At 45.8% G+C, this 7,588-nt stretch overlaps 1 protein-coding gene across 2 annotated transcripts in view; it reads right to left on the bottom strand.

Moving 5' to 3' along the window:
* FOXK1 (forkhead box K1) overlaps positions 1–7,588 on the bottom strand; it is a 58,628-nt gene that overhangs the window by 19,917 nt on the left and 31,123 nt on the right. The gene's annotated exons all lie outside the window — the stretch shown is intronic.

The raw sequence follows: 7,588 nt of genomic DNA on the forward strand, positions 1-7,588 counted from the left end.
AGAAATCATCTTATATTAGCTCAATGCACGTACCTCAGAAAGGTACGAGTTACTTGAAAGTATCAAGACCATAAGCAACAGGGAGCATTAAGCCATAAAGACCAGAGAGCAACAGACAGCATCCTCTGCATACTGTACAGCCAAAACACACTGTTATCTCTGCACATGATGCTGAAGGATCATCTAGCAGGTTTCAGATTGAACACCATATATTCAGGAGCACCCCCCTTTAGGCAGCATGGCTTATAACTAAAAGTCAGAACAGGGCCTTTGCAAGCCTATGGGGTCTCATTTCCTTACAAAGCACATTGATTTCTTAATTGTTACTTCAAAAAAATAAAAAGAAGTTGCACATTTACATGAGGCTACATCCAGCCTTCAAGAAACAATGTGGAAATTCAAAAGCCAGCAAGGACTGACGTTTCCCATACTCGAACAGAAAGCTTTCCAATTCATAGTGCCTACAATAGGCTCAGGGCTGTAAAAGCGAGTGCGCTGCAATTCTACTCACCGTGCTCCAATTAAACAATGATGTGCAATCAATAGAAGCCTGTCAGGGATCATTTCACTGATACTAAGGTTAAAGAAGCAGGAAATAAAAACCAGGTTTTATCCTGGGAAAGGCCAGCAGAGCACAGCAGCTGTGCTGGCCTCCAGCATCACGTCTGTAGAAGGAAATGAAGGGACTTGGGTGGTGCTGCTCCAGCATTGAGCACTGCTGTGAGCTGAACATTAATTCTTTTCACCCATTCGTTATTAGATCCTGAATGGTGACAGAACCAGGTGGTAGGCAAGCAGGTCAGTAGTTGTGATTGAGTCATCTCAACACTGCTACTGATAGAAATGCAAGGCAACAACCCCACTGCTGCTCTACAAACGCTCCCTGCTCTTCGCGCCACATAATCCAGCTCTGCTGCAAGGTAATGTTCAGAAGCCTGCTACAAAATGTGCAAAATTATCATTCTGGCATAGGAAGCTCATTCCCATCTCATCCCAAAGAAGGTTGCTCAGCATTTTGCAACATGGAATCATGACGGCTTTGCTGCATCCAGTGGGAGTTTATACTGCCTCTCATTCATTTCAAAGGTCCCACCACCTGTGCTCGTTAATACATTAAAAGAGAACATCATTGCTGGCAATGCAGTCTCATCATGTTTGTCCAGCTCTTCTAACCACTGTTCCCAGCAGGCTCCATACACGAGTGCAATTCAAAGTGGCAGTGGCCCTGCAGTGCACACCAGCAGCATGCACACAGCTACTGAGATGAGCCTGAATCAGGCCCAGGGAAACACCAGACTGGATTTTAAGCTTTTGTTCTGTTGCAGGGATTTGCTTGTAGAAAGAGCAAGGAGTACATACATTTGCACTGAGCAACTCGTGGACTAAGGCTCAGTACAAAGCTTCCTTGTTTCTCAAGTGTTCACTAGGAAAAGCCAAGCTTTCACTGGGGGGTAGGGGGGGTTCTGTGCTGCAGTGCCAGGTACCCAGCATTTGAGCCCAGGATGGATCAGGCCATGTGTAACAGTGCTCCACACAGCCCTGGCCTGCTGCTGATCTCAGTGGTTCTCAGTGCAGAGCCTCCAGGTAGCTGTGCAGCACTGCCCAGGCTGCCAGTTCATGAGCACAGGCAATCTGCACAGAGCTAACATTTAGTTTTCCTAAACTCATAAGCCAAGCTGAAATTGGAAGCCTGAACTAATGCAGTAAACGTGTGCCAAGAGGCCGGCCTGCCTTGCTGTGCTGTTCCTCAGGTCCTCCCAACATGACTGGATTCAGACACGTGATTTACCCGCACTGCAACTGGGGGGGAAAAGGAACAGAGGGGCTGGGCTGGCTGCAATCACATTGCTACAGATAGGGACTGGAGCAGAACCCAGCACACACTGCTAGCTGTAAGGCATTCTGCTAGCTAGCATGCATGTGGCCTCTATGCAAGGACTGTTACAGCAACCACGGCCATGCAACAAGCAGCCTCTGCACGGCCCCTGAGCTGCCTCCATCAGCACGTCCTCACCAGTGCTGGGGAACTGCGGCAGTGAGAAATCAGGGAAGTGTGATTTCTGCATCGTGGCAAAGCTTGCTTTTCATTACACTAAAGCAGAATGCAGTTTTAATGAGCTTTTTTAATTGTTTCCTTCATTAACCTCTTTCATTCCAAAGAGGATAAATGCAAATTGCATTAGTCCTATTCAGAAAGGAGGCACAGGAGTTAAGCCTGTGGGAGTTATGCACCTACAGAAGATAAACAGGACAAGGCTGACAGCCCAGACAGAGCTGAGCATGCATTCCTTCAGACTGCTGTATATACTGGAGGTCATTTAAGCAGAATTTTACTACTTGATCCATGTTGCATGATTCCTATCAAAGAGACATAGCAATTACTACTGCTGCTTAACATTTCCACCATGAGAATAGCTCAATCTGGAAGCACTCATCAGACAACATAAAAGGCATGATGAAGATCCAAAGGTATCTGAGATGCAGCTCTGAAGCACCTCAGAAATTCCCAGCTGATCACAAGGGGATAAATGAAGGTCTGCAAAAGCCTCCTAGTTGGCTGCAGGCAGGGAGCAGCTTGCTTCTATTGCAGCAGCACAGAGCTCCACAGATAACGTGCTGCAGTCAGCTGCAGCCTTTAGTTCTAGCCCTATAAAGCAATCTGCTCTACTCAATACGATTATATCACGTTATATCCATCTTAATTTCTTGTGGGAAAAGGGAAATGGGAAATTCCCATTTCTCTTGGATGTCATGCAAGGCAGTGGGTGCATTTGTCTTCAAACCAAGAGCACGCACACATAGCAAGCTCCATCAATTGCAAAGAAACAATTTGTGCCTTGTGGAGAAAGTCAAAGAGAGTGAACTGCCGGCTCCCTGCTGGGCACAGGCTATGTGTACACACTGCAGACCGAGGAGAGAAGGAGAGCATATGCCACGCGTGGCTGCAGTGATACAAAGGATGTTGCTACAAGTTCTGCTTTGCTTTCACTAAGACAGAATGTCAGAAGTTTCCTGGCCGCGCTCCTGGCGCTGACACGCAGCGCTGTGCTATTGGGCTCCTTCATGTGGCAAACCAGCGCCAGCGACCGCAAGCATTTCACCTATGTGAGGTCTGAAAATAAAATGCTGGGAAACACCAGGCTTTACATAAACATCCACCCTAAAGCAGCCCTCGCTGAGAACGGGTAGGGGAAAAAACAACAAAAACAACAAACCCCACCATGACAACTCCATACCCCATGTGACATCATACATAATACCCAGGAATGCTCTCCCCCTCCTCAAAGCACATTTTACTGATGCAAAGGAAACTGAGATGCGTTTGCCAAAACACAGTACCACCACAAACAGAAGCTACGACATGCACTGTTCCTTTGTTAGAGCACCCTGTGTGCTGCTCAACACCAAATGGCTGCTGCTAAGGATAAGAAAAGAGACTTGGAAGGGAGACAGGAAACTGTGCTGGATTTACACTGTAGAAAAGCACTGTGACAAAGTGGAGAAAACATATCTGTACACACACATTTATAAATATATAAAACACCATTCCAGTCCATTATGCAAAAGGCAGTAACCAGAGCAGAAAGCTGCAGAGTGCTACATGAGGTGCCATCAGCAGGTCAGCCCACCTCAGCTGACCTCACTGTCCCACGATGCCCCCAACCTTGCTGTCCTGAGCGCTGCAAGCATTAAATACAACAGTAGCATTGCTATGTTCATCCCTGCTACTAACAGTCTTGAGATGCAGGTTGAACAAGAAACACTTTATGAAATGCTTCATTGAAAAAATAACACTTTTTGCAATTTGCATCAGACCAGAAAGGCAGGTCTGGGGTTCCCATTCACAAAATAAAAAGAGAGCTCACCATAATCCCTTCACTGCAGCTGCCACTTTTTCCTATGAAACTCGCAGCCCCTGTTACTACACTGCTGACTCTCAGTACCTACATCTTTCCCACTGCCTCATCATGCAAAGGGACACAGCTGTATCCCAAGCCTGCAGTTAGCTCCAGAATCAGTGAATTGCTCAGGTTCAAACATGGCCAACCAGCTCTTTAAGTACAGCAGCAAGAGTTGTGATGGAACTGAACTACGCCATTACTAGCTAAAATTTGACCAAGGATTCCCCAAAAAGTCCTCTTAAAAGAGATATTAAATCCTCCCATAACTTCTCTGAAACCAATTTCTTGTTCCTACCAAGTGCATATAGTTCACCCTGAATAATGTCATGTTTATTTCCATGCATGAAGTCCCAGAGACACGCTGTGTTTCCCAGCTCAAGTGAGGATCTGCCTTCAGCCATCACCACTGCCAGTTATTGCAAAGGACTCCATTTCACCAGCGGGCAAGACAGACACATCTCACCCTTTGGGCAATGTGTGGGGTAAAGATGAACAGTTCAGGTCATGATCAATGCACAGCAGTGCACGGGCAGTCCCTGCAGAGATGTGCCCGTTAGCTCCCATTACAGCTCCCTTCTGTTGTCAGTTAAGGGAAGAGCAAATTGGTTGCATCTGTGAAAAGGAAGTTCCCACTAAGTCATATAAACACACTCCCTGTTCGTGTGATGCTTTGAAAGAGTCTGAAATGAGGAGCCTTGGACAACATGAAAGACTCACTGGGAAAGTTTACCCAATATCAAACTAAATTTAGTTAGAAGGAGTTAAAGGTTTACTTCACTAACCTAACCAGGTACCTGAGCCCCAGAGGTTTGCCCATGGACAGAGAGGCAAACTACCAAACATAAGAACTGCAAGATGCTCTAATTGCTGTGAGCGCTGCACAACAGCAGAGCTGTGAGCTCCCAGCTGAGGACTGCTGCTCTGTGATGCTCTGGGACCACGCAGAGCCCAGCCCAGCGCTGTGCAGAGCTGCAGCATTTCCAAAGCCAACAGGGGTACCCAGCCCAAAACAAAACCCAACTGTGAAGTGCTCAGAGCGATTCCTATCCCTGTTTACATTTTAGTTTGCAGAACAAGCAAAAATCTATTTTCTCCATCTTTCATAAGAATAAGCTAACTCTGTGTTCTCTGATAGGAATAACCATGGGAAGGACTGTGCTCCAGATGATTACTTTGCTGAACTGCAGCTGTCTGAAGCAGCAAGGTAGGCAAAAGTGAGAGCAATAAAATCTCCTTCCAATTGAAAGTGAATGACTACGAATGTTTGGAAGGAACGTCATGAAACCAAACAAGCAGCTCTGTAAAGCTGTCACAGGAGATTATGCACTACTCACCCCTCCTTTATAATAAAACAATACTAAAATCATCCAGCATTTCCTGTTCCCCTCCCTACCCCAGATTTTATATTTTAAGTAACACTTTGTAAACAAGACCTGTAAGAATCCTGCTGTAACATCTTGGGTAGCACTGCCTGCATTCCAAATGAACAAGTTAATTGCACTGAGGCTACAGGAGGAGTTCTGGAAGAGCAAAAACAAATCCATTTTATTCTCTTAAGTCTAAATACATGTCACAGAGCAGACATGCACCTGTCACCGTGGCAATTTAAAGTCATTCTATTTGTTTTCTTTACACATCTCTTTAGGCAGAGGGACAGGAGCAGCACAGCTGCTGGGTCTTTAAGAGTGCTTCATTCATTCTGAAGGTTACTGCAGTCCTAAAGTAATAGGATTTTCAGCATTTGCTATTTCTCTTTCAATCACACTCCTGATCTGACCAGATTTAACACAGAAATCCCATTCAAGTCTAACCCATAAAGTCCAGAGAAATATCTGTGATTCTCAGTAAAATAATCTGTTGCTTTTAGGAAGAGATGAGAGAAGGGTCTGTGAGTCAATGGTGAAACTCAGAATCCTCAGCTCCCTGATGAAGGCCATGTGGACACTTCAGTGTATTTGCTCCTCCTGGAACAAAGCAACTCAGTGCAGACAGGAGGCGAGGCAGCACTGCAGAGCTCCCTGCAAACACACCTCTACTACTGCTGGCCACTGCCACTTAATGAGAAGAAAAGCTGAGAACCAGTAATGGTGACTTTTAAACATATCCAAAGGAAACTGAGGCCAGAAAGCAACCTCTGTAACCACCACAAAGATGGAACAATCCAAAGTGCTCATTCTCAGCTATTCCATAGGGCACAATACGAGCTTACATTCAGGAAGGCTGGTTTCCAGCTAAGCAGCCACCTGAGCTTTCCACTCACTCACCTTGCATGCTCCAACAAAATCCCTTTATATTTATTTTATATCCATCATGCTGAGCATTGCAGATACACCCATCAAGCCACTCAATCTCATGCAGTTTTACTTTAACACGATCTAATCTGCACCTGTGCTGTAAGAGGCACTTTCTTCTCCCTCTCTGCCTTTCTTTCCCATCAACCATTTCCTCTTAGCATCACCCCATGTGCCAATAGCACAGTGCACAGAACTGCTGAACTGATGTAATGAGTTGCTCTTTTGCTTGGAGAACACTGTCAGGCAGCCCAGTGCTGCTCTGGCCTCACCTACCACATGGCAGCACGAGCCCAGCAAAAGCGAGGCATGAAAACATGGATGGAAATTCCAAGGAGGAATGAAAGAAGGAGGTACCAGCAGAACTGCTGTAGATTTGTGTCAGGCTATTAAGGAAAGCATATGTGACCACAGACTCTGATTTAAGCATCACATGATCCAAACTTTGCCTCCTCCTTTCTGAAAAGAAAATACAATTCATTATGAGAAAAGCTCTGCTCTTTATCAGGGAAGTCCTACCAGCCATCTTGCTGATGGCTTTGAGGCTGGAAATTTTCAAAAGATTCTGAAACTGAGAAGTCACAGTTCTTGAGAGAAGCAAGAACAGTGAGACAGATAGCAAAGAAGGGACAGTGCATAAAAAAAAGTTAGGGTTGACAATTGTCACAGACATGGCACTGTGCTTCTTGCCAACTCTTAGCTGGAACTGCACACACAGTAAAGGATTTGTTCCTTAATGAGAGCTGCCACGGGTCACACTGGGATTTGCCTAACACTGCATATCATCATACCTGGAATGAGGATTCAACACAGCTAGACAAGATTTCAAGTGAGCAAAGAGCGTGTACAGGCAAGTGCATCTATTTAAAACAAACACTACCAGCAGCATCAGGCAAAACCACAACTGATGCATAGCTACGTCTCTTAGAAGCACCAAGCAAAGGAGCTGCCATGAGCGTTTCTATCGAGCTCAGCTGCACAGGGCTTCCCTTCATGCACCAAGGCTCCCTGCCATGCACAGACAGATGCTCCAGTTGGGATTTCACCCATTTCTTTTGAAGAACACAGCGTTCACAGAAAGTTGGGGCCAACTCTGGGATTCCTGTCTGTGCAGCAGCACACGCAGCCTCACACACAGATTCCTCCTCTCCTGGTCCTGCAGACATCCCATCCCACCTGGGGCACTGCACAGCTCGGGGCAGCAGCGCATGGAGAGCAGCCAGGCAGGTGGGGGAGAACACAGCACCCCAGGGCTGAGCAGGAAAGCTGAAAAGGAAGAGATAGCAGGAGCCCAGCCCAGTGAACATCAAAATGCTGCTTGGGTTCACATACATTTTCTTTAAAAGCATGCAGAAAATAGATTGCTTTTTTTTTTTTTTTTTTTTTTTTTTTTTT

This window comes from Centrocercus urophasianus, unplaced genomic scaffold, assembly GCF_019232065.1.
Source record: "Centrocercus urophasianus isolate 14NV4802_14NV808 unplaced genomic scaffold, USGS_Curo_1.0 seq_29, whole genome shotgun sequence".
NCBI classification, from domain to species: Eukaryota; Metazoa; Chordata; class Aves; order Galliformes; family Phasianidae; genus Centrocercus; species Centrocercus urophasianus.